At 58.6% G+C, this 10,065-nt stretch overlaps 1 non-coding gene and 2 pseudogenes across 1 annotated transcript; all 3 read left to right on the forward strand.

Annotated features, from left to right (window-relative positions):
- Positions 1 to 3,213: 3,213 nt before the first annotated feature.
- Positions 3,214 to 4,990, forward strand: LOC146817312 (18S ribosomal RNA; annotated as a pseudogene).
- A 629-nt stretch (positions 4,991 to 5,619) lies between these two features.
- On the forward strand, positions 5,620 to 5,773 carry LOC146817313 (5.8S ribosomal RNA). The gene has a single exon (XR_014963418.1). It is a non-coding gene; the product is annotated as a 5.8S ribosomal RNA (ribosomal RNA).
- A 438-nt stretch (positions 5,774 to 6,211) lies between these two features.
- On the forward strand, positions 6,212 to 9,632 carry LOC146817314 (28S ribosomal RNA; annotated as a pseudogene).
- Positions 9,633 to 10,065: the final 433 nt, after the last annotated feature.

The following is a 10,065-nucleotide window of genomic DNA, read 5'->3' on the forward strand; positions in this document are numbered from 1 at the left end:
TCCCCCCATCTGGGGCTCCATCCTTCGGCCTGCCGCGTGGCAGGGCGCCTGGGATGCGAGCCTTGAGGAGGCATCCCCTGCCGGCCCAAGACGTTTAGCCAGGCTTAGGGGACCAGGCTCCGTCCCCTTGCTCCGTCATGGTCCCAGGGTCGGGGTCGGTCAGGCCCTGGCAGGCCTCCCTCCTGCTTTGCCCAACTGTCAAGGTGCCTGGGGAGCCCGAGGTCAGAGGTCCATTGTGGACCCCCGTCCGCAGTCCAGGCCCATGGCCCAACCAGGGTCTCTGAGCCCCCGGGACGCAGAGCCCCCGAGCCCTCTGAAGGGCAGGTGGGAGCCCTCCCCCAAAGGTTTGGATCCGCAGATTGGCATGCTTCGGGCCCGGACATCTGGCTGCGCCTTCTCGCTTGGCCATCTGGTCATGTGCAATGGTTTCCAACGGGCCGACCAGATGGCCGGGCTGCCCTGGAAGTCCGGATGAGGGCTTGTTTGCCTCCCTGTTCCAAGCCAGGGCTCCAGGAGGTTGGGCGTGTCCGCGCCTTGGGTCCCCTCAGTCTCGCGGTGCGAACGGGTTACCAGAAAGGAGGGTACCCTTCCTCCAGATTACTAGGGACAGTGTACTCCAAAACCCCTCTCAGCCTAGCAGTTCTCAGCTGGTAGCAGGATGACCCCCCAACCCTGGGCTCCGTCCCCCAGCCCAACATGTGGTGTGGTGCCCAGGATGGGGGCCCGGGGAGGCCTCACCTTTGCCTGGGGGCCCAACCGGGTCCAGGGGCCCCATGCTCAGTCTCCAGGCCTGCCGCTCTGCTAGAGGCCCGAGACGGGGTTCTGCTCCGTCCTTAGGCATGCCGCATGGAATGGTGCCCAGGACAGGGTACCACGGGCCCAGGAAGGCTTCCCCTGCACCTCTGAGCCCAGGAACCCTGTTGGGGTCCAGGGGCCCCGCTGGGCCCTGGGTTGGGCGCTACAGCCCTGGGCCATGTCCTCCGGCCTGCCACTCTGCCAAAGGCCTGAGACTGGGTTCTGTCATGCCCAGGGAGCCCCCCTCACTTGGCTGGGTTCAGGAGCTCCGTCCAGGGCCCTCAGGGGCCCCGTGGAGGGTGTCCTCCTCACCCTGGGCTTTAGGGGCCCCAGGCTCAGTCTCCAGGCCTGCCACTCCACCAGGGGCCCGAGACGGGGTTCCGCTGTGCCATGGGAGACTCACCCTGCTTGGCTGGGCTCAGGAGCTCCAGCCGGGGCCCTGGGGAGGGTGGCCTCCCCACCCCAGGCTCTGTCCTTGGGCCTGCCACGTGGAAGGGTGCCCAGGACGGGATCCTGCGGGCCCAGGGAGGCTTCCCTGTGCCTCTGGGCCCGGGAGCCCCGTTGGGGTCCAGGAGCCCCGCTGGGCCCTGGTTGAGGTGCTCCAGCCCTGGGCCCCATCCTCTGGCCTGCCACTCCGCCAAAGGTCAGAGACTGGGTTCTGTCGTGACCAGGGAGCCCCCCTCGCTTGGCTGGGTTCAGGAGCTCCATCTGGGGCCCTCAGGGGCCTTGGGGAGGGCGTCTTCTCCACCCTGGGCTTCATCCTTGGGTCTGCTGCATGGCAAGGTGCCTGGGACGGGGTCCTGCAGGCCTGGGGAGGCTTCCATTGCATGTCCAGGCCCAGGAGCCCCAGCTGGGTCCAGGGGCCCCGCTGGGCCCCAGGTCGGGTGCTCCGGCCCTGGCCCCGTCCCCCGGCCTGCCGCTATGCCAAAGGCCTGAGACTGGGTTCCGTCATTCCCGGGGAGCCCCCCTCGCTTGGCTGGGTTCAGGAGCTCCGTCCGGGGCCCTTGAGAGCCCTGGGGAGGGCGGCCTCCCCACCCCGGGCTCCATCCTTGGGCCTGCTGCGTGGCAGGGTGCCCGTGCCTGAGACAGGGTCCCGCGGGCCCAAGGAGGCTTCCCCTGCACCTCTGGGTCCGAGAGTCCCGGCTGGGTCCAGGGGCCCCGCTGGGCCCTGGGTCAGGTGCTCCAGCCCTGGGCACCTATGTCTATCGGTCCCATACAGGCCTTCCCCACTTTGCCTGCTTTTCAAGGTGTCCGCAGGCCAAGGTCAGAGGGCCCATCAGCTCTGCCCCTTTGCAGCACCACTCGCCCATACCTCGGCGTCCACTCACCCTTTCGTTAGGGCACAAAGCAACCAGATGGCCGCCCTTCGAGTCCAGCCATCTGGTCACGCCTTTCCCTCGGCCATCTGGTTGCAACTATCCCCTCGGTCATCTAGTTCCGCCCAGTGCTTTCCAATGGGGCGAACAGATGGCCGGGCTTACCTGGAAGTCCTGATGAGGGCTCATTTTCCTCCCCGATCCCAGTGAGGGCTCCAGGAGGTTGGGCACAGTCGTGCCTTGGGCCCTCTCTGTCACCTTGTGCGCACGGATTACAAGAAAGGGGGGTATTTTTCCTCTGGATTACTAGGGAGAGGGTCAGACAGATCTCCGTGAGGTCAGGTGATTTCGAGACAGGGAAAGGCAGGACCCGGGCTCACCGACCGGGGTTCCTAGGGGTCCGGGTACGCGCCTGCCTCTCAGCCGCTTCCCGATGGGCCTTTCCTCTTAGCCTGATCATCCTGGGAGCAGGCAGGGACATGAAGCCGGCATCCCCCATGCAGGGCGGCCTGCCAGGGGAGGCCCCGGCCATACTCTGTTGGACTGGGCACTCTCAGTCTGTTTAGGGATGTACTGCTTGGCCAGCCTCATCTGTTGTTTCAATTAAAGAGCTTCCACCCCGCATGGACTGTCCAACTCGAGGGCCTGCCGCCTGGCAGGAGGCCCTTCACTCTACCCAGCAGAACAAAGACCGAGCGGCCCCGGCAGCTCATGCCCCCCAGTGGTCTGACCTGAGCGGAAGGGGTAAGGTGGCACCAGGCCCTTGGACTCTGCCGCCCGGCAGGTCTGTAGGCCCCACGCATCACACCATCAGCCCTCTCTGCCCAGCACATTTCCGCAGCAGCTCAGAACGACCGTTCCAAGGGATGCCGCCACCGCCAGGCTTCGGCACCCCTGTGTCTCGCTCAGGCTGCGCCTCAGCCTGCCTCTCCCTTTTGGGGGAAACAGCTTGGCCCGCCAGTGCCCTTGCGACCGCACCTCTCCAGCAAGCCCTCTCGCCAGGGCATGTGGGCTCCTTCCCCTAGCAGGGAGGGGTGTGCGGAGGTTGCCGGTCAGGGAGACGGGCATACGGCTCCGAATCCACCCCGTCAGCAGATGCGGCGACCTGGTTGATCCTGCCAGTAGCATATGCTTATCTCAAAGATTAAGCCATGCACGTGTAAGTACACACGGTCGGTACAGTGAAACAGAGAATGGCTCATTAAATTAGTTATGGTTCTTTGATCGCTCCATCTGTTACTTGGATAACTGTGGTAATTCTAGAGCTAATACATGCTGACGAGCTCTGACCTCCCGGGATGCGTGAATTTATCAGACCAAGACCAATACGGGCTCGCCCAGCGGCTTTGGTGACTACAGATAACCTCGGACTGATTGCACGTCCCCGTGACGGCGATGATACATTTGAATGTCTGCCCTATCAACTTTCGATGGTACTTTCTGTGCCTACCATGGTGACCACGGGTAACGGGGAATATCAGGGTTCAACTCCAAAGAGGGAGCCTGAGAAATGGCTACCACATCCAAGGAAGGCAGCAGGCGCGCAAATTACCCACTCCGGACTCGAGGAGATAGTGACGAAAAATAGAAATACAGGACTCTTTCGAGGCCCTGTGATTGGAATGAGTACACTTTAAATCCTTTAACGAGGATCCATTGGAGGGCAAGTCTGGTGCCAGCAGCCGCAGTAATTCGAGCTCCAATAGTGTATATTAAAGTTGCTGCAGTTAAAAAGCTCATAGTTGGATATTGGGATCGAGCTGGCGGTCCATCGCGAGTTGAGCTACTGCCTATCCCAGCCCCTGCCTCTCGGCGCCCTTTTGATGCTCTTGACTGAGTGTCCTGGGGGTCCGAAGCGTTTACTTTAAACAAATTAGAATGTTCATAGTAGGCCGGTGGCCTGAATACTTCAGCTAGGAATAATGGAATAGAACTCCGGTTCTATTTTGTTGGTTTCCGAACTGGGGCCATGATTTAGAGGGACTGCCGGGGGCATTCATATTGTGCCGATAGAGGTGAAATTCTTGGACCGGTGCAAGGCAAACCAAAGCAAAAGCTTTTGCCAAGAATGTTTTCATTTATCAAGAATGAAAGTCGGAGGTTCGAAGACGATCAGATACCGTCGTAGATCCGACCATAAACGATGCCGAACAGCGATCAGGCAGTGGTATTTCCATGACCCACCGAGCAGCTTCCGGGAAACCATAGTTTTTGGGTTCCGGGGGGGGAGTATGGTTGCAACGCTGAAACTTAAAGGAATTGACGGAAGGGCACCACCAGGAGTGGAGCCTGCAGCTTAATTTGACTCAACACAGGAAACCGCACCTGGCCAGGACACGGAAAGGATTGACAGATGGATAGCTTTTTCTCTATTCTGTGGGTGGTGGTGCATGACCGTTCTAAGTTGGTGGAGTAATTTGTCTGGTTAATTCCGATAACGAATGAGACTCCTCTATGCTAACTATTTACTCAACCCCCAGCGGTCGGCGTCCAACTTCTTAGAGGAACAAGTGACATTCAACAACACAAGATCGAGCAATAACAGGTCTGTGATGGCCTTAGATGTCCGGGGCTGCGTGTGCGATACACTGAATGGATCAGCGCATGTCTACCCTTCGCCGACAGGTGTGGGTAACCCGCTGAACCCTGTTCGGTATAGGGATTGAGGATTGCAATTATTTCCCATGATCGAGGAATTCCCAGTAAGTGCGGGTCATAAGCGTGCGTTGATTAAGTCCCTGCCCTTTGTACACACTGCCTGTTGCTACTACTGATTGGACAGCGGTGGGCCCTCCCGAGACAGGACCCATGCTCACCTGGCATGACCCCCGTGGTGGAGGGAATCAGAATGGCAGTGCCTCCCCAGGCTTGGACCACCCCTCCTGAAAGGCCCTGCCACCCTGGGTCATCCCACGCCTGAGTCCCGGGCCGTCTGGGCTTTGGGCGACCGAGGAGCTGCCCTATAAACACGGCAGGGCGGCCTGGAAGGGAAGGAGCTGAAGGACTGTGAGGGGACCCCTGCACTTGGTGGGAGGCGTGCTGGATGGGGAGCCACCAGGCTCTCCCCTTCTGGCGCCTCTGACCCAGGCAAGGGTGGGGTGGGTTTCCCACCAACCTGCTGGCACAGCTCGGGGCCACCTGGCGATGGACGGCTGATGTGCAGGTGACGTGCAGGTGGGGAGACCCTCTTTCGTTGTCAGGTACCCAGTTTGACCCGGTTCCGTGGGGCCGGGCTGAGGGGTTTGAAGACTCGGGCGGTCTCCTGATTACACAGGGAGGGACTGGTGGCAGTGGAACTGCTACCTGCTCCAGTTTCTCTGGGAGCCCCCCTCGCCGAGTGCCTGGTAAAGCTTTTTATCTCCCAACGGTGCAGTATGACTCCTAGAGGGGAAGCCTTGAACGGGGCTCCTGGGCTGTCTCGCCATGCGGGCGGTGGACGGACGGCATCACCTTACTACCACCTCTCTTGCACCTGCAGGTGTGTGAACTTTTTGAAAAAGTTGCCTGTGACTCTTGGTAGTGGATCACTAGGCTCGCGCGTTGATGAAGAATGCAGCTAGCCACAAGAATTAGTGTGAATTGTAGGACACATTGATCATCGACACTTCAAATGCACCTTGCTGTCCCGGGTTCCTCCCGGGGCTACGCCTGGCTGAGGGTCGCTCGATCATCAATTGCCCTGGGGCTTCCCCAGGACACAGCTGGGGCCGTTGCAGGGTTAGCTCAGTTTCCCCCACAAGGCAGACCCCCGATCACCCGTGGTATGGTTCCTCATCGGGTCCTGCCATGGACGTACGCCACCGGCACATCTAGCCCCGCTTCCCTGCCTCGGTAGGGAGCGGTGACTGGTCCGCCCCGGGCCCATCCTGGGGCACCTGGCTGCGTGCCATGCGTGGCTGTCTGTGGTGTTACACTGGCTGCCTGGGCGCACGTGCCTCGGGCGCCCACCTCCGCAGCTGGCTTCCCGGGGAGGACGAACCCCCTCCACATCCGAACCGGGAAAAGAGGATGCGTGTTACCGGGACATCAGGCCCCTGCTCTGGCAGGGACCTGGCCTTCCACAATGGCTCCCCCTGACGCTTCAGCGTTTTTTGCAACTACGACCTAAGATCAGACATGGCGATCCACTGAATTTAAGCATATTACTAAGTGGAGGAAAAGAAACTAACCAGGATTCCCCCAGTAACTGCAAGTGAAGAGCCCAGGCCCGTATCCCTGCCCGGCGGCGGGTGCGGAAAATGTGGCTTACAGAAGACGGACTCCCTGGCGTCGCTCAGGGGGCCTAAGTCCTTCTGATCAAGGCTCACCCCGTGGATGGTGTTAAGCCGGTAGCAGCCCCCGGCGTGCCGGGATCGGGTATTCTCGGAGTCAGGTTGCTTGGGAATGCAGTACAAAGCGGGTGGTAAACTCCATCTAAGGCTAAATATGGGCCCGAGACCGATAGCCAACAAGCAACTTAAGGGAAAGTTGAAAAGAACTTTGAAGAGAAAGTTCAAGAGGGCATGCAACCGTCAAGAGGTAAACGGGTGGGGTCCGTGCAGTCCGCCCAGAGGTTTCAACATGGTGGGATGGCCGGTTGCCCAGGAGTTCCGGATCCCCTCCACAGGTCCAGAGCCCGGGCCCTACCCAGCCCCCGCAGGGCGTATTTCGTCTGCGGCGGAGTGCCTCAACTGGCTTCCGGTCAGCTGGTTAGGCTTTGGGTGGCAGGTGGCCCTCCGTTCTGGTGGAGGGTGTTATAGCCCCCCTGGCAGCAGCTTCACCGTGTCCGCAGGGCCGAGGGAGATTCAACCGCCTCCATGCCCTCTCCTGGGCACCTGCTCCCGGCCACCCCTCGGGACGTGCTGGTGCAGGGAAGGGGGGATGGGGCTCATGCTCCTGGTCACCGGGTGGGGAGGCCCACGCTGGGCACCAGGGGTCTGTGGCAATGTTGGTTATCCACTCGAACCATCTTGAAACACGGACCAAGGAGTCTAACACATGTGCGAATCGGAGGGCCGAGCGAAACCCTTTGGCGCAATGAAGGTGAGGGCCGGTGCGCACTAGCTGAGGTGGGATCCCGCCACGCTTGCAGCGGCGGGCACACCACCAGCCCGTCTCACCCTCTGTGTTGGGAAGGTGGAGCATGAACGTGCGTGATAGGACCCGAAGGATGGTGAACTATGCCTGGGCAGGGCGAAGCCAGACGAAACTCTGGTGGAGGTCCGTACCGATCCTGACATGCAAATAGGTCGTCCGACCTGGGTATAGGGGTGAAAGACTAATCAAACAATCTAGTAGCTAGTTCCCTCCGAAGTTTCCCTCAGGATAGATGGCACTCAGAGCCCCCAGTTTTATCTGGTAAAGCGAATGATTAGAAGTCTTAGGGTCATAACGATCTCAACCTATTTTCAAACTTTAAATGGGTAAGAAGCCCGGGTCACTGGCGTGGAGCAGGGTATGGAATGTTAGTGCCTAGTGGGCCACTTTTGGTAAGCAGAACTGGGGTTGCGGGATGAACCGAATGCCAGGTTAAGGCGCCCGATGCTGAGGTTTATCAGACCCCAGAAAAGGTGTTGGTTGACAGCTAAGGATTGGCTCTAAGGGCTGGGTCAGTCGGGCTGGGGCATAAAGCGGGGCTGGGCGCGCACCACGGCTGGAGGAGGGACCGCCCTCTGGGGCAGCGTCAACCCTGGACGCGAGCCGGGCCCTTCCTGTGGATCACCTCAGCTGGGGTGGTCACCTCTCCCTGTGCCCCCTCCCCTGGGGCACGGAGCCGGCGTTCTGCCTTGGCCAGCGCATAGCAGCTGACTTAGAACTGGTGAGGACCAGGGGAATCCGACTGTTTAATTAAAACAAAGCATCGCGAAGCCCGAGGCGGTTGTTGACATGATGTGATTTCTGCCCAGTGCTCTGAATTTCAAAGTGAAGAAATTCAATAAAGGGTGGGTAAACGGCGGGAGTAACTATGACTCACTTAAGGATGTCTATTTCAGAAATCATTAACATCCTCACCAAATTTGACAACCCAGCAGCCGCTTCAAACAATGCTACAAGCAACAACGATTCAGGTCACGATATAGCACCTAGTTCACCCTTCATAGCAGACGAAGACACAATAGTAGACCTCAGCAAAACCATCGAGTTTGTGGCCTTTTCAGCCAAGCCTGCTAATCATACTTTAATTTGTCAGGACTGTTCGTAGACAATTAAAAAAATTTGGAATAGTGCTGCAGGGTGTACTACTTCTGGCCTTTATATGATCCCAGTTCCAGTGAGGACAGTGTTCAGTGTGGCTGTACTCCGGAGCGAATTAATGTTGTATTGTTGAAAGCAAAACCGATTTGATGCTGATGGGCAGCATAATAACCCAGAATGAGCCACCACGTGGTGATAGAGAAATAGCCAAATGCCTCGTCATCTAATAAGTGACGCACATGAATAGATGAACGAGATTCCCACTGTCCCTACCTACTATCTAGTGAAATCACAGTCAACGGAATGAGCTTGGTAGAATCAAAGGGGAAAGAATACCCATTTGAGCTTGACTCTAGTTTGGCACTGCAAAGAGACATGAGAGGTGCGGGATAAGTGGGAGGCCATCGGGCTGCCAGTAAAATACCACTACTCTTATCTTTTTTTCACTTACCTGGTGAGGCGGGGGGCGAGCCCCGTGGGGCTCTCGCTTCTGACTCCCAATGCCCGGTGCCCGCCAGGCGCAACCCGCTCTGGGGACAGTGTTAGGTGGGGAGTTTGACTGGGGCGCACACCTGTCAAACGATAACGCAGGTGTCCTAAGGTGAGCTCAGTGAGGACAGAAACCTCCCACGGAGCAGAAGGGCAAAATCTCGCTTGATCTCGATTTTCAGTATGAATACAGACCATGAAATCGGGGCCTCACGATCCTTCTGACTCTTTGGGTTTCAAGCAGGAGGTGTCAGAAAAGTTACCACAGGGATAACTGGCTTTTGGCAGCCAAGCGTTCATAGCGACTTTGCTTTTTGATCCTTCGATGTCGGCTCTTCCTATCATTGTAAACAGAATTCACCAAGCGTTGGATTGTTCACCCACTAATAGGGAACGTGAGCTGGGTTTAGACCGTCGTGAGACAGATTAGTTTTACCCTAGTGATGATGTGTTGTTGCAATAGTAATCCTGCTCTGTATGAGAGGAACAGAAGGTTCAGACATTTGTTGTGTGTGCTTGGCTGAGGAGCCAATGGGGCGAAGCTACCACCTGTGGGATTATGACTGAACGCCTCTAAGTCAGAATCCCCCCTAAACCCTAACGATACCGCAGTGCCGTGGAGCCTCGGTTGGCCTGGGATAGCCGGCCTCTTTCGGGGGGCCAGTGCATAGAGCTCCTCGCTTGGGGAACGGAGCGCAGACAGAAGGGGGCTGCCTCCATCGCCCTTAGTGCACCGCATGTTCAAGGTGCACCCGGTGCTAAATCATTCGTAGAAGACCTGATTCTTAGTTTCATAAGTAGCAGAGCAGCTACCTCGCTGCTATCTATTGAAAGTCATCCTCTAAGCCAAGCTTTTGTCTTTCCATGCATGTGCGCCCACGGACGCCAGCCTCCACCACACCCAGGGGTGGGTCCCTCTGCTGCCGGGATGGTGAGAGGGACGCAGAGGGGGCGATGCAGGCCTGGGGGTGGCCGACCATACGGGGGTCTTCCCCTCCTTTTCCAGCCCCACTGGGGTGCAGGATAGGGGCCACCATCCCTTGCAGGTCAGCAGGGTGACCAGATGACCTGGCCTTGCAGGGGCCCCCTTCCTAGTGCTCCCATGCAAGTCAAGCAGGGAGGTGAGCAGACCCGGGGAAGGAGCCTCCCGAGCAGTGGCCTTGGCCACCCTTGCCGTCATCAGACAGCAAGGGCGACTGGGTCCGGCTGTCTCAGGCCATCTGTGCGCTGCGTCGATCTGGGCCATCTGTTCACCTGGCTGCGCGACCAGATGGCCCTGCGGGCCGCGTGA

Source organism: Triturus cristatus, chromosome 6 (assembly GCF_964204655.1).
Source record: "Triturus cristatus chromosome 6, aTriCri1.1, whole genome shotgun sequence".
Lineage (NCBI taxonomy): Eukaryota > Metazoa > Chordata > Amphibia > Caudata > Salamandridae > Triturus > Triturus cristatus.